The 24914-nt window shown below is 45.3% G+C and overlaps 1 long non-coding RNA gene across 6 annotated transcripts in view; it reads right to left on the minus strand.

Moving 5' to 3' along the window:
• Window positions 1–24914, minus strand: part of LOC137561160 (uncharacterized) — a 150683-nt gene that overhangs the window by 33189 nt on the left and 92580 nt on the right. For 4 of the 6 annotated variants that reach the window (XR_011029901.1, XR_011029897.1, XR_011029896.1 and 1 more), the window contains one exon: window positions 19270–19582. The exons of the other annotated variants lie outside the window; for them this stretch is intronic. This is a non-coding gene — a long non-coding RNA (uncharacterized lncRNA). Of the gene's footprint in view, window positions 1–19269; window positions 19583–24914 lie in introns of those variants that run through there. 6 annotated transcript variants of the gene reach the window in all.

Here is a 24914-nt window from a genome sequence, read left to right on the forward strand (position 1 = left end):
GGGAAATTCCTCTTCTGCTTTCCACCCTATATAGCCTGGCCATTAGTCTTGGTAGGTGATGTTTTTTCTTCTGCGGGCTCCCTGCATATCAGTTTCTTTAGGAAATAGGAGTCTAAATAGTCAGTAATGTGCCTTGCATCTGCTTCTCCAGGCTCTTCTTATTTTAAATGGTTACACAGCATAACCTTGAAAGTTATTTCAGAACAACCACCCTTTCCATGTGGAAAAAATCAAAACTTAGCACCTGGGTAAGACCACTTTATGCCACAATTCACCAGGTTTCAATCAGTAAAAAAAGAAGCTCTACTTCATTATTCAAGAAAAGGTTTCCTTCCTGCACTCCATTTGCCAGTTATGACGGCACGGTGGTTAAAGTCCATCTACACCAATTTTGTTTCTTTTTTCATACACCTCTTTTCTGCCTGCCCTAACATTAGAGAGGACTTCCTTGCCCCAGAAAACCTTGTTATGCTCACACAGACCACATGGGGATGATTATTTCTGGGTTTTCCTCAACTTCTGAAGGTGTGGCCATTGTTACATCCTAGTGGCCCAGTTTCTCCCTGCCACTTGTAGCAGGAGAATTAGCATTTGGGTCACTCACATGATCACCTCACCATGTAGTAGACTGAGTAGAGCGCCACCTGAGTAGAGTGCCACTGGAGTAGAGCGCCACCTAGAGGATAGGAGGAAGAAATGCAGCCCTGGATCCTAAGGAAGTTAGTCCTGTGCAGGGGCTGCAGGAAACCTCCCCGGGGTATCATTTTTCCCGATTTTAGGTTCTAAGAGCATAAAAACCAGAGCCGGATTAAGGCAAAATGGGGCCCTAAGCAAAGTAACTGATTTGGGCCCCCCCCCATCATGTCGTAATAGAATCAGAAGATGCAGCTGCACAGCAACATGCCGCACACACCGAGGCAGGTGAGCTACTGGTTGCTATGGGCAACAGCCCGCTTTCCTCTGTGGGTGCACAATGCAGGGAATAGCAGCGGCAAAATGCAGAGTGAGAGATAAATGGCTGGGACATTTGCACTCAGGGGCTGGGGCACCCCTGTGAAGAGGGTGCCAGATATCACAGCAGCAGCACTTTCCCCCTGCATCTCCAGCCTGGCAATAGCAGAAAGCTCTGGACACCGCCAAACCGGAAGCCGTTCCCCAGACAGAATTACATAACCACCCCCACCACCGAACAACCGATTTCCTCCCAAACTAGACAGCCACCATGCAGCCTCCATCCCAGTGAATACGATAGTCCAGCAGAGAAGGCAGCCGCAGTGGGGGAGAATGACAGCACCAGATGACTCACATTCACCTATTGCAATCCAAGCAATAGAGGTCTCGTCATCCGGAGCCCATCGGTCTCCTCTAGAGTGCTGCCGCTCTGTTACTACTACTATTACTACTTCGTGTCTGATCTGAGAATCAGGAAGTTCAGAGCGAGCGGCTGCACTGTAGAAGAGACAGATGGGTTTCAGATGACGCAATCTCTATCACTTGGATCATGGATAGGTGAGTGAGCATTTGCCATCTGTTGCTATCATTCTTGCTGCAGCTGTGGTTCTCTGTGGGAAGGGAGGGTGGAGTGGGCAGCAGCAGAGCGCACAGTAGCAGGAGGTGGATCTGGGAGGAGAGCCTGGCTCTGAAGACAATCAGCAGCGCACGGCATCATTTGACAAGACAAATAACATTTATATCGTGCTTTTCTCCTGGCGGACTCAAAGTGCCAGAGCTGCAGCCACTAGGGCACGCTCTATAGGCAGTAGCAGTGTTAGAGAGACTTGCCTAAGGTCTCCTACTGAATAGGTGCTGGCTTACTGAACAGGCAGAGCCGAGATTCGAACCCTGGTCTCCTGTGTCAGACGCAGAGCCCTTAGGGACTCCGAGCAGTGCCTGTGGGTATCCCTTTAAGCATACCCACAACTAATTAATTACATGCTCACACCTACCAGCATGATGTTTGTAATTATATCCCCCTGGGTTCCTTATATTTCATTGCATTGTGCTGAATCGAGCTGCCGACTTTGGAGAAAAGTCATCCTGTGGCCGCGATTTCGATAGCGAAAACTAAAAGGCATAGGGCGGCCGTTTATATATCATCGGAAAGAGGAGAAAGAGAGCTTTAAAATGATATGCATCTTTCCATAGTTACTGCACTGCTCAGAGTCCCTTTAACCATTATACCATCCAGCCACTGCTGACAGGATGGCGAGGGCTGGTTTATGTGCTGATGGGGCCCCTTTGACTCTGAATGGGGCCCCAAGCGACTGCTTTTGTTGCCTGGTCGGTAATCCGGCCCTGATAAAAACACAGCACAAAAATCATTTTCAGACCATAAAAGCCAGAAAGATTCAAACCACCAAGGAGGTTAAAAATCTATTTGGAATAATTTGATCAATTTGTGATAAGGTTTTGATCTGAGATTAGTTTATAGGTAAGGAGAGAGAATACTTTCTGTTGCAGGGTGGAGAAGGTGGAGAATTTCTGCCAGTTATTCTGTTACTTCTGTGCCCATTGAGGAGCAATCTGCCCACTTCCAATCATGCGCAAGAAAAGAGCGCACTCCTCTTGCGACAGACTGGTCGCAACTGGCAGACGTTACGGGACCCGGTTCCGGAGCTGGAGAAGGCTGAGGATGGCTGCGTGGGAAAGATCCGTGCGCATGGGGCTGGAGGAAGCCCCAGGTATGTATAAAACTTTTAGTTTGGTCTCTGGCTTCCTTTAAAGTAGACCCGAACTTTTGCACAGGACACAATGAAAACAGAGAAATGCACACTGTGTGTATTTAGAGAGAACAGCCTGTCTAATTCCCCTTATCTCTGACTCATCACAAGTTGTAATTTGATCCTTCAGCTGTGTCAGCACAGAAATGTGTCAGTCCTTGACAACCACAGCTAACATGTAACTCTTTGTCTGCTTCCATGAAAGCAGGAAGTAGACATGGTGCAGATTTATTGCAGGAGTAAGGTGAAACAAAGAAATGTTTTTCTTTTTCTTTAAGGCTGCTTTCACAGTGAGACGTTAGAGGTGCACGTTAGTGCAGCCTGTAAAGCAGCCCACCGCACAGTAATGAAAAATCAATGGGCTGTTCACAGTGCCCACGTTGCGTTACATTGTAACGCAGGACGTCAGTTGAATGTGCTGCATGCTACGGCGTTATGCGCGGCTAAGCTGCGTTAGACTGTGCGCACATGCTCAGTAGTGTTGGAGGAGGAGGTCTTCCCTCCTCCTCCTCGGCCAGGCACATGGCTAATTAATATTCACTGCACGGTGTGACGTGCAGCGTTTACTTCCTGGAGCGCCGCTCTGTGCGGCGATTGGCTGGCGGGACCACGTGATGCCGCATGCGTCCAAGAGTACGCATCGCGGCATCACGGACGCCAGAGTGAGCTGCACAACACGGCTCGCTCTGATGTCCACATCTAAGAGCACCAGGCGTTGCGTTAGGGGCACGTTATGCGACCATAACGTCCCCTAAAACGTTGCGTCTTGGTGTGTAAGTAGCCGATAGGTTATTACATAAAAAATAAACACTGATGTGTGATTTCCAATTCAGGATATATATATATATATATATATATATATATATATATATATATATATATATATAATGAAACGCAGATATGAATAAGCAAGAGGTCAGCAATGCCACATATACATATTTCTGCTTTCAGTCCTTCAGCATATGCAGTAAATAAACTTAACAGAAATACATTAAAGCTCTATAGATTATGACTCAGACAGCCTTACAATCAGTACACCATTAATGCATGTATAAGCTAACAGTATTTCAATGGATTTGCAATTGAGAACTCCACATAGAAAACTGACACAGCAAACACTGCCAATTTGAATTGACATAGAAAATATGAGAACAGATTTCATGCTGGTAAGATTACTGGATTTTCTCAGAAGGACAAGGGCAGCAAAACTGCCGGCCTGCAGGAAAGTGAAGGAACTGAGGTGAAAGTACACTTACCTCTATCTTCACAATTCATAGAATTTAAAGGACAACCGTAATGAGAGGGATGTGGAGGCTGCAGAGGAGGATTATCCTCCAGGCAACCTAGGCTGGTGCTTGGGGCCTAGCGGGTATCAAGGGGCCCACCTGACACTTTATTTGAACCTTTCTCCACTTAAACTTACCAAAATGACCACAAGGGGGGGGGGGGGGGCATATCTAATACCTTGCTTAGGGCCCTATTACATCTTAATCTATCTCTGGGAAGCTACCATATTTATTTCATTTTAAACAATAGCAGTTGCCTGGCTATTCTGCTGATTCTCTGCCGCTATTACTTTCAGCCATAGACCTTGAACAAGCATGCAGCAGATCAAGTGTTTCTGACATTATTGTCAGATCTGACAAGATTAGCTGCATGCTTGTTTCTGGTGTTATTCACACGCTATTGCAGCCAAATAGATCAGCAGGGTTGCCAGGCAACTGGTATTGTTTAAAAGGAAATAAATATGACAGCCTCCATATTCTTCTCTCTGCAGTTGTCCTTTAATCTGCAGGGTATTCAGTCCAGGCACCTGTCCACCTCCAGATCACCTTGCAGATGCCCATGTCATACACCCCTTCATGGGGACAGCCACTGAGTTCAGGCTTGTGAAAGGGGATGCGCAGGACGGCCACATTAGCTGCATAATCAGGTTCGGCTGAATTTTAAATGTACAGTAATATGTGCTTTTATGGTGACTGTAGATATGATGAAAGACTGTAAAGTTGTGCTGGCGCTGGGACAAGCGTATTGCTTCCTGCTACATATCTTACTAAAATTCAGATACTTTAAACTCCTGGCACCACTTACATTTATGAATGAATCAGTTCTGCATAAACACTTCCTACAGTCTGCAGATGAGCAGTCCCCTACTAAAATGTGCATCCTAATCTACAGGGCCTAAACAGAACCCCTAGCAGCTGCCACGGAACCCAGGAGAAGGAGGGGCACCTGAAGTGAGGAGAATAAGGAGGCTGTCATATTTATTTCTTTTTAAACAATACCAGTTGCCCAGCATCCATGCTGATCTGTTTGGCTGCAGTAGTGTCTGAATCACACCAGAAACAAGCATGCAGTGAATCTTATCAGATCTGACAATAATGGCTGAGGTGGTACCAAAGGGCTGCCTCTGCCTTATTTCTATCTACTGTGTATAATAGGCTTTAGGAACACTTGCATCACCATCGAGCTGAGGAAGGGGGTGGTGTGGAATGTGTACAATCTAGGAACAGGGAAATCAGTAGGCAATCACAAATGCAATGTTATCATAAACATTCATATTCATGGTGGATGAAAGACTGGGTGTCATTGCTCATATGGTGCTAGGTTTGAGGGTATCATCAAGATTTCACTAGAGGCTCCATGATTTACAGTTGTGCCACTTCTTACATATTATTACTATGCATTTACTGTATACACAATACTTTATAGAGAACATCACACACAATCTGAAAAATAAACTCATAATCTAATATTTCTATTACAGTTAAGAACCAAAACATACTGCGATGATCCAAGCAGGTTGTGTCTTCACTGGGATTTAAACTTGCAAAATCAGAACATTGAGGTATGAGGTAAGTGGCCACTGCCAGAGTCAGTTAACTTTAACTTAAAGAGAAACTGTAACCAAGGATTGAACTTCCTCCCAATCAGTAGCCGATACCCCCTTTCCCATGAGAAATCTTTACCTTTTCTCAAATAGTTCATCAGGGAAGTCTGTATGGCTGATATTGTAGTGAAACCCCTCCCACAGTGTGATGTCATGACCATGGTCCTGACAGTTTACAATCTGTGAACCTTGTTGCATTGTGGGAAATAACGGCTTTTTCTGACTGCCAAGCAAGCTATATCTATTCATAGAACTCTCAGGCCCCATTCACACTTAGAAACGCAAAACGCCTGTGATTTTTGCCGGTGTTTTGCAGGTGTGATTTTTCCTTGATTTCACGTGGGAAAAATCACTGAACACTGCGGCGATTTTGCCGCGATCACGTATAGCGATTCTATAGCACTGAAACGCGATCGCCGGGAAATCGCCTGAAAATGGTGCAGACGACGCATTTGCGTTTCACGTTTTTGGAGATTTGCAGCGATTAGTGCAAACTGGCCAAGTAAGAATGGGTCCATAGGGTTTCAATACACTAGCGCTTTAAAAAGCGCTAGCGTTTGAGAGTTTTGCCGAAATCGCGGCAAAATGCTCTAGTGTGAATGGGCCCTCAGTAACAAACAATGCACACAGATCACCTGGCAGAACTAAAAATGTCACCACCAGTGATATATTTCTGAATGTAAAGCAGGGTGAGGAAAGATTTTATAGTGGGCAAAAACTGACTACATAATCTGTAAATGAATAATGTATACAATAAGCAATTTTATTCATTGGAATATTTTCACTACAGTTCCTCTTTAAAGATAAGAGCAAGAAGTTATATGAGGCTTTGGCTGGGTTTAGCTACAAGTTAGATAAAACTAACAGGTTACAGACATTAGGCAGCTGTGCAAAATTACAACCAAACTATTATCTTAGCGTTTGGCGATGACACTGGTATAAACATGCACATTCTGCATAGTCACGTGGCAGGTCCTATTCCATGGAGAGGCGGAAGATATACAGTACTTGCTGTGGGGTAATAAAATCGCAAGAGGCCAAAAAAAATCTTCATGACATAAAACTATTGGGCTAGGTGCACACATAGCAGAAACTCTAGCGTTGCATAAAACGCTGCTTTTTATGCACCAACCTTGGGCCGTATAAAAAAATGCATGGGTATGCGTTTGTACTTTGGCGTTTTTAAAATCACTAGTTTTTGCTGCATGAATGCATCAGAAATGCACATAATGAAAGTCAATGGAAACGCAATGTATTGCGTTTTTGATGCTTTTTTGATGCATTTTTTTAAAATAAAGATTACTGGTGTATTTCCGCTTCCTGTTGTCTTCCTACTGATTTGCATAAATGTAAATATAAAAATGCATACAAAACGCATATGCGTTTTATATATGCGAACCGCAAACGCATTAAAACGCACGCAAAATGCTTGAATAACATGTGCGTTTAAAAACCGCAAACGCAGCAAAACCGCACAAAAACTGCACACAACATTAAAGAGACTCCGTAACAAAAATTGCATCCTGTTTTTTATCATCCTACAAGTTCAAAAAGCTATTCTAATGTGTTCTGGCTTACTGCAGCACTTTCTGCTATCACAGTCTCTGTAATAAATCAATGTATCTTTCCCCTGTCAGACTTGTCGGCCTGTGTCTGGAAGGCTGCCAAGTTCTTCAGTGTTGTGGTTCTGCTATGAACTCCCCCTTCCAGGCCCCTCTATGCACACTGCCTGTGTGTTATTTAGATTAGAGCAGCTTCTCTCTTCTCTCTTATCTTTTACGAGCTGGATAAATCGTCCTCTGAGCTGGCTGGGCTTTCACATACTGAAGAATTACAGACAAGGGCAAAGCTGTTTGCAGGAAGAAATGAGCAGCCTGAAACTTTAGTGCATGAGAACAGGGGGAAAGAAACACACAAATGATCTCTTGAGATTCAAAAGGAAGGCTGTATACAGCCTGCTTGTGTATGGATGTATTTTCTATGTGTGGACATACTGTACATCAACCTACTTCCTGTTTTGGTGGCCATTTTGTTTGTTTATAAACAAACTTTTTAAAACTGTTTTTAACCACTTTTAATGCGGCGAGGAGCGGTGAAATTGTGTCAGAGGGCAATAGGAGATGTCCCCTAACGCACTGGTATGTTTACTTTTGTGCGATTTTAACAATACAGATTCTCTTTAACATAAAACAGGGCATAAAACGCGGCTTTTTCATGTTATGTTGTGTGTGCACCCAGCCTTTACTGTGCACGGTCACAGATACAGTGACAATATAAAGACATTAGAGTGTCACACATTACGATTACAAACAGATAGTTTGATTATAAAGGATCTTTTTAGATGAATGTCATTTAATGTGCTTTAAAGCTTTACTCAAGAGACAATGCGAAGATGACTCCAATGAATCTGAATGGCTGTGTTGTGACACCAGATATCACCACTAGGTGGTGCAAGTGATAGCTGTTTTACCAGGATTAGGGGCTGCAGTGCCAGTGGCACATAGTGGGATTCTTCAGGCAGGTTTACAACACAATTGGTCATTTACCATATTGGGAACTTTAATTGCACACTGAAAATAGTACAAGCAGAGGCATTGCACAGATGTGAAATGTACCAGAATTGCTCAAATGAACGTTGCATGGCATTCATAGCTTTCTTTAGGAACAATAAAGCAAGTTTGGATTGATGCTAACAAAGATATATATACAAAATATTCAAAAAAATGCGTAAAAGGAATATTGGAAGACTTTTCTGTATTGCTAAACCAAAACTATGGTGACATTCAGGCAACAGTATAAGAGCAATGCACACTCTATTGCTAGTGATAATTTGCTGGTGATGAAAAGTATTCTGGGTCATTTCCTCCTCTGAGAGACTAAACCCTTCCAGTACATCTGTCTCTTAAAGTGTACCTGTACTCGCCTGCTTATCTTTGTTGGCATGTTTACAAGTAAATCATTGGGGAACCAAAATTCATACTTACCTGTACCTATATGGCTCCTTCCCTTGGATCTATCTGCATTCGAGTGCAATAGGCATGGATCATGCGACAACGCACTGCAGAATTTGCGGCAGGCGATTTCGCCACTTCCGTCGCACTGCATCGGTCCCCATAGTGTGTAGGCCTCATAGTGTGTAGTGTGTAGACTTACATTACCCCTGCGATGAGCTGCAGCAGGGGAATGTAGCCTAAAGCATACGTGAAGTGACATGTGACATGATGAGATAAACATATACCTATATGGTACTAGCCCTACTAAGATATTATAAGTAGAGATGGCCCGAATCTCCGATTTGCGGTTCGCAAATCGCGAACGCAAACTTCCGCAAAAGTTCGATTCGCGTGGACTTCCGCGAACCGCAATAGACTTCAATGGGGAGGCGAACTTTGAAAACTAGAAACTTTTATGATGGCCACAAAAGTGATGGAAAAGATGTTTCAAGGGGTCTAACATCTGAGTTTTTGCATGGATGAGTGGGTTTAGTCTCTCAGAGGAGGAAAAGTCCCGGGGAAAAAAATCTGGATTTGACGCAAAGCAGCGTTTTAAGGGCAGAAATCACATTGCATGTTAAATTGGAGGCCTAAAGTGCTTTAAAACATCTTGCATGTGTATACATCAATCAAGGAGTGTAATTAGTGTACTGCTCCACACTGACAGACCAAACTCACCTTGTAACGCACTGCAAACAGCTGTTTGTGTAGTGACGGCCGTGCTGGACTGGTGCACACCATGGCCAGAGTGCAGGCCATGCCGGTTTTCAAGCCCATATGGTCGGGCTGAGGTAGCTGAATGACAGAACAACAGTGACTGAGTGTCCAGGTCCAGCTGATCGAATTTGGTCTGTCCACAATAAAGCAAGGACCTTATTATCTTGGGTGTGCCCCCCCGAGACACTCATATAGTCATTGCTTCATTGTGATATGCAAGGTCCTTCACCACGGCAAGGTAACGATCATGAAGGGGAATTGACACATGTATATGCCTTTTGTGTTGTTGTTGCAGCTGCAGTGCAGCCAGAAAATTTAGGCAGGCATGTACACGCAAGAGAAAAATTATTATAGTGGCCTTAAAAATTCGGGAATCTGCCTGGAGCCCTGGACCCTATTGATGGTGGCGGAGAAGTCAGTCAGTCTGCAGGCAGAGATGCTGTGTGGGGAGCGACTTAGTCATGGGGCAGGCAGTCACACGGCGTGCAGGCAGAGATGCTGTGTGTGGGGACTGACTTAGTCTTCATGCAGGCAGTAGCCTTCTGGGAACCATGCCTCATTCATTTTGATAAAGGTGAGGTACTGAACATTTTTGTGACTTAGGCGACTTCTCTTCTCAGTGACAATGCCTCCAGCTGCGCTGAAGGTCCTTTCTGACAGGACGCTTGAGGCAGGGCAAGACAGAAGTTGGATGGCAAATTGTGACAGCTCTGGCCACAGGTCAAGCCTGCGCACCAAGTAGTCCAAGGGTTCATCGCTGCTCACAGTGTCTAATTCCACACTTAAGGCCAGGTACTCGGCTACCTGCCGGTCCAGGCGTTGGTGGAGGGTGGATCCGGAAGGGCTAAGGCCTCTTTGGACTAAAGAATGTCCACATATCCGACATCACCATGAGATCACTGGAGCGTCCTGTCCTTGCCTGCGTGGACATGGGAGAAGGATTACTGGCAGTGGTACCTTTATTGCGTTGTGCTGTGACATCACCTTTAAAAGAACTGTAAAGCATAGTTGCCAGCTTGTTCTGCATGTGCTGCATCCTTTCTGCCTTCAGGTGAGTTGGTAACATCTCTGCCACTTTGTTCCTATACCGAGGGTCTAGTAGCGTGGCCACCCAGTACAGCTCATTCCCCTTGAGTTTTTTATACGGGGGTCCGTCAACAGGCTGGACAGCATGAAAGACACCATCTGCACAAATTTGGATACAGATGTACCATCCATCTCCTCTTGCTCTTCCTCAGTGACACCAGGTAAGTTCTCCTCCTCCCCCCAGCCACGAACAATACCACGGGAAAGTTGAGCAGCACAAGCCCCCTGCGGTGCCTGCTGCGGTTGTTCTTCTGCCGCCTCTTCCTCCTCCAAAAAAAATACACCTTCCTCATCATCCGAGTCTGACTCCTTCCCCACACGACTCTTCCTCCTCCTCCTCCTCCCCCCTCTGTGGTGCCGCAGGTGTTGAGGAAACATCTGGTTCTGCTGAGAATTGATGCCGCAACTCTTCCTCCTGTTCCTGTTCACGCTCCTCCACAGCTTGATCCACCACTCTATGCACGGCGCGCTCCAGGAAAAAAGCATAGGGGATCAAGTCGCTGATGGCGCCTTCACTGCGACTCACCTCCTCAAACGGCCGCATTAGCCTGCATTTCGCATGAGTGTCCAGTTCTTGGGCCAGAACATCCCCATCTCCCCAGACTGTGTACTTCTACATGTAGTTGTAGAGATACTGGGTGATGGCTTTCTCCAGTTGTAGCAGGCGGTCAAACATGAACAGGGTCGAATTCCAGCGAGTCAGGGTATCACAAATCAAACGTCTCACCGGCAAGTTGTTTCTCCGCTGAATGTCCGCAAAGTGCACCATGGCCATGTAAGACCGCCTGAAATGCCCACACAACTTCCTGGCCTGCTTCAGGACGTCCTGTAAGCCTGGCTACTTAGACACAAATCTCTGAATGATGAGATTCAGCACATGTGCCATGCAGGGAACATGTGTCAACTTTCCCAAATTCAAAGCTGAAATTAAATTGCTGCCGTTGTCACACACCACGTTGCGGATGCCCAGTTGGTGCGGGATCAGCCACTGATCCACCTGTTTGTTAAGAGCAGCCAGGAGAGCTGCTCCAGTGTGACTCTCCGCTTTGAGGCAAGACATGTCTAATATGGCGTGACACCGTCGTACTTGGCATGCAGCATAGGCCCTGGGGAGCTGGGGCTGTGTAGCTGGAGAGAAGATCGCAGCACCAGTAGAGTTGAATTGCCACTCAGCCAAGGAGGAGGACAACAGCAAAGAGGATGTAGCAGGAGGAGAGGAGGTGGCAGCAGGCCTGCCTGCAAGAGGTGGAGGTGTCACTGTCAAGAGTTCCGCTGCACAGCCACGTACTCCCTGCTTGCCAGCAGTCACCAGGTTGACCCAATGGGCTGTGTAAGTAATGTACCTGCCTTGACCGTGCTTGGCAGACCAGGCATCCGTGGTCAGATGGACCCTTGACCCAATGCTGTGTGCCAGAGATGACACCACTTGCCTCTCAACTTCATGGTACAGTTTGGGTATCGCCTTTTTGGAGAAATAATTGCGGCCTATCTTCCACTGTTGTGTCCCAATGGCCACAAATTTTCGGAAGGCCTCAGAGTCCACCAGCTGGTATGGTAACAGCCGGCGAGTTAACAGTTCCGCCAAGCCAGCTGTCAAACGCCGGGCAAAGGGGGTGACTGGCAAACATTGGCTTCTTCCGCTCAAAGATTTCCCTCATGGACACCTGGCTGCTGCTGTGGGCAGAGGGGCAGGAACCGCTCAAGGTGAGTGGCGGAGTGGAGGAGGGTGGCTGTGATTGTGAAGGTGCAAGGGAGAAAGCGGCTGAAGATGATGCACCTGAAGGAGGAAGAGGAGAAGGAGGGTGGCTTTTCTTTTGTGTGCTGCTTTTCCTCAGGTGCTCTTCCCATTGCAGTTTGTGCCTTTTCAGCATGTGCCTTCCTAAGGCAGTTGTCACTACGTGGGTGTTGGCCTTTCCACGGCTCAATTTTTGGAGGCAGAGAGAACAGATGGCATTGCTCTGATCTACGGCAGACACACTAAAAAAATTCCAAACCGCTGAGCCCCCCTGGGGTGTGGGCACTATGGTGACATCAGCAGCTGACGTTGAAGGGCATGTTGGCTGGCTGTCCATAGGTGGCAATACATGGCACCGGACACTGCCACCAGTTGTTTCTGATGACGAGCTCCCCCTGCTTCTTTCAGCAACTCGTCTCCTCCTACTCCTCTCTGACTCTCCCTCTGAACTGTCCCCCTGTTCATCTCCTCTATTGGGAATCCACGTGGTATCCGTATCATCATAATCATCCTCCCCAGCTTCGCTTGCCTCAGACACCTCATAAACTGCACCAACAGCAGGTACTTCATCATCCTCCTCCTCACACGTTACGTCCATAGTGTCGCCTAACTCAGACATATGAGGTGGTGTAACTTGCTTAGCGCCTTCATCTTGTAACAAGAATGGCTGTGCATCAGTGATTTTCCTACCAAATAACTGCTGCGAAGTGTCAAATGCAGTGGATGTGGTGGTAGTAGTAGCGCTGGTGGCTGCTGAAGATGAGGTGTTCTGTGTTAAATAGTCAACCACGTCCTGACAATCTTGGGAGTTGATGGGACGTGCCTTCTTCTGAGCACTGAACTTTGGGCCAGGGCCGCACGAAATCACGTCAGCACGACCTCGAACAGAGCTGCCGGGTGGCCTGCCTCCGGGTCTGCCCCTGCCTCTCCCTCTACCTGTTTTGTCCATATGGGGGGGGGGGGGGGTTTGAAGTGAAAGGTATGCACTGACTTGACTAATACAATGTGCACTGACACAGGTGAAGTGAAAGGTATGCAGTGACTGGTATTACAATACAATGTGCAGCTGTCACACGCAGACAGGTACCGGACAGGTACAGTGACACTGCGTGCGCTCACGTAGGTAGGTGGGTGCACTGAAGTGAATAACAGGTAGATATATGCAGTGATGGGTATTACAATGTGCACCTGTCACACACAGACAAGTACTGGACAGGCACAATGACACTGCGTGCGCTCACGTAGGTAGGTGGGTGCACTGAACAACAGGTAGGTATATGCAGTGGTTGGTATTACAAATGTGCACCTGTCACACACAAGTATATGCAGTGGTTGGTATTACAAATGTGCACCTGTCACACACAGACAGGTACCGGACAGGCACAGTAACACTGCGTGCGCTCACGTAGGTAGGTGGGTGCACTGTACTGAACAACAGGTAGGTATATGCAGTGATGGGTATTACAAATCTGCACCTGGCACAGTAGTAATTACCACCAAAGGGCCAAAGGTCAGCTGTGACTGACTGACAGGGCTGTGTATAATGGAAGTGGGCCACACAAAAAAAAATAGATCACAAGAACAAGATTAGCTCTCAAAAGAGCTGTTGAGGGGTGCTTTTTTAGCAGTAAGAATCAGCAAACAGCAAGCTAACAAGCCTACAAGAGCCTAACTAAGCTTTCCCTATGTGAGTCTGCAGCAGCTCTCCCTTCTCTAATTACTGCAGGCACACGAGTGAGCCCAATGCCTGACGCTGCCTGCCTTTTATAAGGGGGGGGGTGGGGCTCCAGGAGGGAGTATAGCCTGATTGGCTACAATGTGCCTGCTGACTGTGATATAGAGGGTCAAAGTTGACCCTCATGATGCACTATGGGGCGAATCGAACTTCCGGTAACGTTTGCGGTTCTCTGTGATAGCGAACCACTGAAGTTCGCCGGTTCCCGTTCGCTGGCGAACCGTTCGGGCCATCTCTAGTTCCTTTCTGTTTTCCAGTACAGCAAAAGTAAAAAAAAACAAAAAAAACTTGAGTTTTAGTTTTTGAAAAAGAGCTTGTGAACAGCTTGCGGCAATTCAGTATGGTTTCCTGATAAGTAAATAGAAGCCAAAAGGCTGATATCTGTCAGGGAGAAGGGCGGTAATAAGGAAAAGGGCGATGCAGAAAAGTTCAAAGGGATATTATTTCTGTATCTTTTTCAGCTTAAAAGGCAGAGTGTGGATTCTAAACTGCAATTGTGACAGTCTGATGCTATCTTACAAATAAAGCTATAAAGCTGATAATAAAAATATGAGACTTTTTTCTATACTACTAATGTTCTATTTATCATCCATACTATACATACAATTCTTTATCTCATACGTTTATTTTCACTTCAGGTTCACTTTAAAGTGGATCCGAGATAAACTTTTACTCATTGCATAATTGTGTTCCTTTCCTATTGTTTATAGGGCATTCCTCAAGCCTTTTTTGTTTTTGTTTTAATAATCTAATTCCCTATAAACTAAACAAGCCTCACCCACAGCTTTTCAGAGTGCCTTGGCATTTTCAGACAGTAGCAAGGGCTCATGGGAGCTCAGTCTGGGCAGGAGAAGGGGGAGGTGTTACTAGCCAGAGATTTCAGAGGCAGAGGGGAGGAGGGGGGAGGAGGGGGAATTAGGTTTTCACAGGCTGAGTGCTGGAGATGCAGATCAGCTTGCCTGTGTGTAATGTTTACAAACAACATGGCTGCTGTAATTGTATCACAGGAAGAAATAATCATATTCTGTTGAAGCTGTTTGCAGCTAGATCTAAACTTTAGATAAGATATATAGACAAGTTACTTGTTATAGTTTGTTTTTCATCTCAGATCTGCTTTAAGACTGTAGACGATACAAAAGATTGTAAGGACTCTGCGTACTCTGTAAAGCACTAAGTAATATGGCAGTACAACACATACATAGTGGAACTAAATACACCAGTAAATCTTCCTGACTGTCAGTCTGTTCTTCAGTTTCCACTGCTTGTGAGTCAGTCATGTGAAAATTGGGATTCCTGCTATAAAAAAAAAAAAAATGAGAATGTGGACATCAAAGCCGACCTGCATGTGTGAGTGAAGTGTTTTTTTTATTAATTACTGTAATACATTATACTCTTGACAAGCAAAACTATTTAACATTCCTTATTGTTTCCCTTTGGCAAAGAAGAGAATTCTCTGTAGAGCAAGATTCATGTGAAATAAGCAACTCCTGACAGGTGTTTTCCAGACAACATTATACAATGTATATAATGTATGAATGGCACTTCTGTATCATCCGCCTACACACCAGCACCAAAACACTCCTGTTTCCCCACATTTGCCAATTTGAGAAAACAAAACAGAACGGCACTATTATTCAAAGAAAGACGGCTTTTTGTAGGTTGGAAAGGGGGAAAAAAAATAATTTGCATTTTAGTTCACATGGATCTTAAAGGGAACCCGAGGTGAGAGAGATATGGAGGCTGACATGTTTATTTCCTTTTAAATAATGCACATTGCCTGGCTGTGTTGCTGCTTTAATACTTTAAGCCACAGACCCTAAGCAAGCATTCAGATCACTATGACAAATCTGACAAGATTAGCTGCATGCTTGTGTAATTCAGACACTACTGCAGCCAAATAGATCAGCAGAGCTGCTAGGAAGCCCTAGGCCTCAGTGGTCTCCTCACCATACTCCCAGGCTGCTCCGTTCTGTCAGCTCCAGGAGTCGGGGACTACTGCACATGCGTGGCCGTGCGCCTCCATGGTCGCAGTCCCATTCTGCGCATGCGCAGGCAGTTCTTTTAATCAGTAAGACCAGGGGTGCCCAATGGGTAGATCGTGAAGGACTTCATGATAGATCCAGACCGCACTATATTTTCCATTCTGTATACGCAATTGTGCTCCTAAAATTGTACATAGGTAGATCATTTTGACTAATTTTTAAAAGTAGCTCACAGGCCGAAAAAGTGTGGGCACCTCTGAGTAAGACGAATACCTTAGTTGTTCCCAGCCAGTTTCAGGATGTGACAAATAAAATAAAACTCCAAATATTTGAGACACATGGCATCACTGGTAGAGATATAGCGAACGGTTCGCCGGCGAATGGTTCCAGGCGAACTTTGGGGGTTCCCGTTCGCCTGGACCAAGCGAACTTTTGCGGAATTTCGATTCGCCCCATAATGCACTATGAGGGTCAACTTTGACCCTCTGCATCACAGTCAGCAGGCACATTGTAGCCATTCAGGCTACACTAAGCCCTGGAGCCCCACCCCCCCTTATATACGGCAGGTTTGCCGGCCATTACACCCACTCGTGTGCCTGCTAGAGACAGACTAGGGGCAGCTGCTGCAGACTTGTTCTCCTAGGGAAAGATTAGTTAGGCTCTTGGCTTGCTCCTGGCTGATTGTTATTGCTAAAATAGCACCCCTCAACAGCTCTTTTGAGAGCTCTAATGGCCCATACTCACGGGCAACTTTTTGGGCCTGTCGCCAGCACACGTGAGCATGTGGGCGACATGCCAGCGACAGCTCCTCGCCAGGTCCCTCCGCGTACACACGCGGAAGAGGCACCAGCGGCGCGACGGAAGCTGTCGCCGACGTTCCTCCTCCCCCCGCTGGAAGCTCCGTATTCCTCAATGGAGGTTGCTGTCGCTAGTCCGCGTACTCACGCGGACTAGCGACAGTTGCGGCGGAGTTCCGGCGGCAAGTGTCGCCAGGCGATTGAGCAGTTCAATCGCCTGGCGACATCAGCGACGAGCGACAGTTCAGGGTGCGCGCCCGTGCAACGGCGCATACTATGTACGTATGGGCCATAATGTTTTCCTGATGTGTTTTTTTTTTTGTGTGTGTGTGTTGCTCACTGACATTATACAGCCCTATCTGTTGCAGCTGGACCCTGGTAATTGTTATTACTGTGCCAGCCAGGCCCTTCCTAACTATCTATACTGGGACACCTACCTATGCCTACCTAACTACTGGGGCACCTACTTACCTATATGGGGACACCTACCTACCTACCTATACTAGGGGACCTACCTATGCCTACCTACCTATACTGGGTCTCCTACCTATGCCTAGCTAACTACTGGGTCTCCTACCTATGCCTAGCTAACTACTGGGACACCTACCTATGCCTACCTACATACAAGAAGATAATAAGGTCGTTGCTTCATTGTGGACAGACCAAATTTGATCAGCTGGACAGTCACTGTTGTTCTATCATTGAGCTACCACAGCCCGGCGACCATATGGGCTTGAAAACCGCCACGGCCTACACTCTTGCCATGGTGCGCACCAGTCCAGCATGGCTGTCACTACGCAAACAGCTGTTTGCGGTGCGTTACACAGTGAGTTTGGTGCGTCAGTGTGAAGCAGAACTCTAATTACACTCCCTGATTGATGTATACACATGGAAGATGTTTTTAAGCACTTTAGGCCTGCAATTTAGCATTCAATGTCATTTCTGCCCTTAAAACGCTGCTTTGCGTCACATCCAGATTTTTCCCCGGGACTTTGGGCATGTATCCCACTCCGCCATGCCCCCCTCCAGGTGTTAGACCCCTTGAAACATCTTTTCCATCACTTTTTTTGGCCAGCATAATGGTTTCTGTTTTTCAAAGTTCGCATCCCCATTGAAGTCTATTGCGGTTCGCAAACTTTTCCGCGAACCGAACCTTCCGCGAAGGTTCGCGAACGGGGTTTGTGAACCGAAAATCGGAGGTTCGCGACATCTCTAATCACTGGATGCAAGCAGAAAACCCACAAAATATCAAGGCCTCCTAACACTCTACATGGCAAGAAGCAGTACAAAACACTATGCACCGCTTTTCCACTGCCTGAGCATCCCCCAACTAACATGGCGCCATTCACCAAGACTGGATTTTGGGCAAGTTCACACTTGCAGTGGATCAACATTCGAAACGGATCAGATTTTTAAAAAACGGATCTATTTTACACAATTTGTGCTTTTTGTAGCACACGTTTCCAGTACGTTTTAACATATGGTAAAAACGTGGTGGGTGTTTTTGATATGGTAATGTAATTTTTTTGGGGAGTGGTTATGCTGTGGCAAGCATTTTTTTATGCATATGGCCTTGTTTAATGTACCGCTTTATTTTTAATGTACCATTTAATGTATCGTTCAGGGCCCGTTTCCACTAGAGCGAATCTGCATGCGTTTCCTGCATGCAGATTCGCATAGACAATACAAGTGGATGGGACTGTTTCTACATGTCAGGATTTCTGAGCGTTTTTCTGTGCAGAAAAAAATCTGCACGGCAGAGCCCTCAGAATTCGCACACTGCCTTGCGGTGTTTGATTCGCATACAATGTACTTAATAGGAAATTCGCATGTGTTTTCGTATGCGAATTTTACCGTGAATTTTACAGCGAATTTGCAGGCGTTTTTGCATAAAATCAATTTAAAAGCACACAGGCACTGACATGGTTAAATTCGCATACTCGTTAACATATGCGAAGACGCCTGCGAATTCGTTTTTGCGTTTTCCACAACTAATTCGCACCGAACATCGCGGTTTCCGCTGCAAATCCGCAGAGCTTCCCCGCAGACAAATCTCGCGGGGAAACTCTGCCATAGGTTACGATTCGGCCGGAACCCCCCACAGAATTTGCAGCGGAGGCTGCGATTCCCATAGCCGTGCATGGCAAGGCTGATGGAATTCGCCTGCGATCCCGCCCATCCGCTCAATGCTGGCGGGATCGCAGGCGAATTCCATGTGGAAACGAGCCCTTAATGTTAATGTCCCGTTTTACATGTTAATGTACCAAATGTTAATGTGAGACTGCTGGTATGCAATTGGTTAATGTACCGCTAATATACCGTTTTGGTTGGTACGTTTGAAGCCCTTCTTGATCCCTGCTTATATACAGGAAGTTGGTAAAGGGGTGGAGCAGGAAGTTAAGGCAATCCACTTTGGCACGTGATTTGTGTGCAAAGTTCTGTGTGTGAACAGAAGTTCCATTTTTGCATCGGCTATCATTGCCTCCGTGGGGATTTCCTCTCCAGAAAAAAAAGTGCCAAGTTCGCACTCTTCGCTCAGTTTTCAGGAGCACATCCAGCGGATCCATTTTTATTTACAAGTCAAGAAGGACAATATTTTTAACATTACGATCTGTATGTTTTTATTGCAAGTGTGAACTGGCCCTAATACTTTTTCTCTCTCTTCAAAGTACTAGCTGCATGGGACCCCCATAGGACCGGCTGGGCACCCAATTACCGAAAAATAGCACAGGCGTATATCAGATTCCTGCTGATTGTGGTACCCAAATAAGCTGATCAAGTGAAAAGCAGCCAGCGTTGAACTGAAGAGACAAACCATATAATGGTAAGCCACCAGCAGCAAACACCCCAGAAAGGCAGCATTCTTTGGTTGGGAACTGTGTGAGCGCTGTTTGTTTTTCTGCTTCATATGCAGGCTTCTGCCATACCTAGAAATACAGAAATGATGTCAGTCATGCGGCGTGAGTAACACTATCTGATGCGTGATACAGGGGGAAAAAACAACAAGCATGACTTTTCATTCAACCCTCCTATAGACTCATAAATATCCCTATGTATGTAATACCCAGTTTTGCCTAAAAATTCTTTAACCAGGTTTCATGGAGGATTGCTTCCAGTCATGAAGAGCCATGATAAATCCCCGCTATCTCCTTCCAAAAGCAGCAGCCTGACCTCTGGCCCCTGTGTGAACTCAGAGAAACAATTTATGTGAGGGAGGGAGGGCTGTTTTCCCTCCCTCTCTGCCTCCACAAAGGACAAGGCAAGACACACATCAGAGCAGGCCTCACTCTCCCTCAGAGAACATCAAAGCTCTCAGCAGGAGACAGAGGCTTAGACAGGCAGGTGTCCATCCTACACAGCCAGCCAGTGATTAATGACACAGACAGGATCACAGCAAACCCCTGCTGGCTGCTGGTTCAAGTCTGAAATCCTGTTTATTATTAGCAACTTGGTGCACAGTGCTTTACACATCACATGCAAGGATACAGTGGAAATACAATAGTTGCATGGAGCCCTCACAGCTCAGGGGGACTTGCAGACAGAAGTACTTACAATACAGCACCAGTATGAGAGAGCCCTGACCTGACATGCCCTGACTTATCTATCATCCATCCTCTCCAACAGCTCATTTGTAAAGCCCTGTGAATAGTTCATCTCTCTATCTCAAGATGGTACTCCTCGAGGAGGAATAGTTTGCCCCACATTGACATTTCACTTTCTGTTTTTTTGTAAATCAGGCCTCACTAAGTAACCACGCTAGCACAAAAGCCATAGCTACAGTATTTTCATGGCTATTATTATTATTAGTGTGCCGTGTTGTTCATAAAAGTGCGGGCATGTTTAACAATTCTGAGCAAAAAGTAACAGGATAAACCCAAGGGGAAAAATCAGGAACAAGAAACACAAGAGGCAAGGAGCATCTAGCGCAGAGGTGTCCAAGCTTTTTAGGCCAATGGCCATATCTCCGTTCTTGAGAGTGCTAGGGGCTGAACTAGCGCAATTAAACACATTATTTGCTGATTGTGGTTAGCTACACTATGCCTTTGACATTTTGTCAAATATAAGATTTCCACGAGAAATAACCCATATATACCCTGTGCAGTTAGCACAGTGGCAGCTGCTAATCAATGGCTGTTATAGTTGCTGGCATAGCGGCGGCTGCTAATCAGTGGCTGCTACTGCTACAGTGGTGGCTGATAACCTACAGGCGAACTAAGGGGGAGTTAACAACAGTAGAGAGCTTTGGAGGCCACCAGAAATGGCTTGGCGGGCCACATTTGGCCTCCAGGCCGGACTATTGGGCTGCTACTTGCTCTGGCTGCTTTCATGTGTCCCAGCTTGCTCTTTGGGGGACGAGGCAGAAAGACGTGAGTGGGCACAGGGGGCAGACACTGGGCAGAGAGAGGGCGGTAATGTGCAGGAAGGGGGAGGAGCACAACCTCTTCCTGTAGGGGATATTCAGCAAATTTGACAAATATGTATTTCACTGTTTGGTTTCGGGGACCACAGCACAGAGGTAACAACCGGTCAGAGAGATATGTCTGAAGAAGCAGCCCAATAAAGATCTCCTGGTGCTATTCAGTAAGTCAGTCTGACCCCAAAACATAATTTGTTACAGAATTACTCATTCAAAGAGCCTCAGTAATGGTAGATTTGTTCATAGGAAAGCTTGAAAAGCTGGAGTTCCAGATGTCCCCAGATCTCGATTCCTTTCTTATTAAAAAGCGTTACCTCCCACTTAATGAAACCATGAGGTTTAAAACTATGTGGTATGGCAGTGTGGTTGGTTCTGGAATCATTTATTTGACTTAATGGAACTCTTCATGAACTAATGTTTAATAAATTATTTTCCCCTCAGTTTTTAGCTGCTGAATATGCAAACCAGATGCTTGTCTGCACACCGCAGCCATTGTGTGATTAACATAACCATGGGGCACATGATGTCCTGTCTCCACACATGGCAGAGGAGGCCAGGGGAGTGAATAGAACACAGAGCAGGATGACTTTTCTCTCATTATTATTATTACGCATTCATATAGTGTGACACATCTTGCACAGGGCTTACCAGGATACAGTTTATTCTGCTAACTGTCCTTCAGGGGAATCATCATCTAATGTGGCTGGATAGTGTACTGGTTAAGGGCGCTGCCTTTGACACAGGAGACCAGGTTTCAAATCTCAGCTCTCCCTGTTCAGTAAGCCAGCACCTATTCAGTGAGGATATCTTGGGCAAGACTCCCTAACACTGCTATGGGGCACACCCTAGTGGCTGCAGCTCTGGTGCTTTAAGTCTACCATGGAGAAAAGCACAATATACATGTTCTGTGTCTTGTCTAATGTGCCTATAATAGACTAAGGACAATTTTGTGAGGAAACCAAGTGGATCCGAGATGAACGTTTACGCATGGCATAATTGTGTTCCTTTCCTATTGTTTTTGAGGGCATTCCTCGAGCCAAAAACTTTTTTGTTTTTGTTTTAATACTCTAATCCCCTATAAACTAAACAAGCCTCGCCCACAGCTTTTCAGGGAGCCTTGGCATTTTCAGACAGTAGCAAGGGCTCATGGGAGCTCAGTCTGGACAGGAGAAGAGGGAGGTATTACTAGCCAGAGATTTCAGAGGCAGAGGGAAAGAGGGAGGAGGAGGGGGGGATTAGGTTTTTTTCACAGGCTGAGTGCTGAAGATGCAGATAAGCTTGCCGGTGTGTAATGTTTACAAACAACATGGCTGCTGTCATTGTATCACAGGAAGAAATAATCATATTCTATTGAAGCTATTTGCAGTTAGATTTGCTGTGTAAACTATCTAAACTTTAGATAAGATATATAGACAAGTTACTTGTTATAGTTAGTTTTTCATCTCGGATCTGCTTTAACAGCATGTTCTTGGAATATAGTCTGAATATGCTAGGTGGAAACCCACATAAACAGAGAAAAAACAAATACAGAACCTTTCATTTGGAGACGAATGCTCAACTATCCATAACCCAAATTCCAGGGGCTCTGGGAATTTTCAAGACAATCTGTGTTATGCTTCCCTCAACATACATAAACACTCTATGGAGAGGGGAAGGAAGAGGACAAGCAGGACACCCCCACTGTGGCACCTACAAACAGTATCGACCAAGGATAACACTACAGAATACCCAAGCACCTAAGGTAACCCAAAACTACTAGGAAATCATAGGGGACTAAAAGAGACCGAAAAGCTTCCTACTAAAAAGCAATGCTCAGTGTAGTTTGCCTTTTTAAAACAGAAGGTATTTGCGGTAATTCAGCTCCAGCGGCTCGGGATATAAGCTTGGCTTCATGGGCATAAAGAGATCATTTGCATATTCAGTATTGATACATTGTGGGAGACCACAGTCGCTCAGCTAAAGCAGAATTATCACAAATACTTTCTGTTTTAAGAAGGCAAACTACACTGGGATTACACTACGGAAGACACTGGGATGCTGGAATACATGATGGAGACTGGGGTAAGATGGAATATGCTGTACCGGGAGAGTGCAATATTGTGCCCTTTACTACAGAGGGCATCCCAATACTTTGCCTAAGTGGCCTGTACTGTGCACAAAATTGACCATGAGTTAAATTGGGTGCTGGCATTAGGCTATGATCACCAGCACTGAGGAGTTTTTAGCTGATGCCTAGTACATAGCCAAAGCATTAATGAAGATGACAAAAGCCAAGTATTATAACAAAGAGGAGGTTAGCCCACATGTGCTGGTTATGGATAAAAAATAGACAATCTTGTGAATCACGCACACAAAGAAAAAAAGGAGAAAACAGAGATCCAGTACAATACAATATATATATATATATATATATATATATATATATATATATATATATATATATATATATATATATATATATATATATATACTGTAGGGTATACCCTAAAATAAAAAAGCTAATAACAAATTAAAATATAATAAAAAAACATTTAAAAACAAACAGGTGGAGGACCCTCCAAATACCTGCCAACATTAGTTTACATGATTCTCATAAATCACAAAATGTATATAATTTATCAACTTCCAAATGATGTAACGAGGCTTTATTATGGATATGTATGCTAAACCAATAAATAACATCAATGCAATATAGAAGATAATAAATCAGTAAGGTGTCTGGCCTGGAAAAATATAAAAAACCATGCTGTGTAAGTATATACAGAGTACTATGAGCTCCTAATCTGTAATACCTGTGCATAAATATTATTATACCAGACACCAGATCAAGCTGTAAGAATTGGATATCGCCAAAGTCAGTATAAGTTCATCTTATCCCTGGGTTGGTGGAGAAGTGGGGAGAAGGTAAAGCTCATACACTACCTGCCAGTGAGGCCTCATACCAGTGTGTTAATGGAGGGTCATTTATCAGCTAAGGGCCCTTTCACACCAGAGGGATTTTTCGGCGTTTTAACGCCACGGCCGAAGTTGGCGTTTTGCTAGGTAAAAGAAAGTCCATAGACTTTCATTTTACCTTTCACATCTAACTCGGCGTTTTGGAGCGTTGCGTTTCAACGCTCCCAGGAGCTTTTTCAGGGCTGTTTACAGCCGAAGTTGGCTGTTGGCGTTTCAATGATAGTCAATGGAAAACGCCAACTTCATCGTTTTCAAAGCCTTTTCAAAGCGTTTTACAGCTATCTTGTTCACTTATTTTTATAGAAGAAAAAAAAAAGGACGTTTTCATATGGGCTGTAAAACTCTTTCAAAACGCTTTGAAAACGCTTTGAAAACGCTATGTATTGGCGTTAAGCAAAAGGCTGACTTTCAGCCTTTTCTACCGCAGCCTCTAGTGTGAAAGAGCCCTTAGTTTGGGGTAAGATGTCAGGAAAGGATAAGCATTAAGTAGGAGGATAGGGTTAGGCCTCAAGAAGGGGGTTTGATCAATAAGGTGAGGAAAAAGGAAGAGGTGACCTGTATGGGCTGAGGTTAGGTGTTGGGCAAAGGTTTATTGATACAAGGTTTGGTTAGGAGTGGAGAAACTATGAATATGCGACTGAAAATAGCTTTACATTTGCTGAAACCTGGCAAAGTTGATTTTAAACATATGCAGGAAAACATACAAACTCCATGCAGTTAGCCTGGCCAGGAGTAAAACCTGGGAATGTTGTACTACGATTTGTGAGTGCTAGCCACTCAGAGCTTTCTTTCTGGACAATCAGTTTATTGTAAGGCTCAGTCCACACTACATGCGGTTGCAGAACGAAATCTGCGGTCCGGGCTCCGTTTTTCAAAAACTGGAACGG

Source organism: Hyperolius riggenbachi, chromosome 3, assembly GCF_040937935.1.
Source record: "Hyperolius riggenbachi isolate aHypRig1 chromosome 3, aHypRig1.pri, whole genome shotgun sequence".
In the NCBI taxonomy this organism is placed as follows: Eukaryota; Metazoa; Chordata; class Amphibia; order Anura; family Hyperoliidae; genus Hyperolius; species Hyperolius riggenbachi.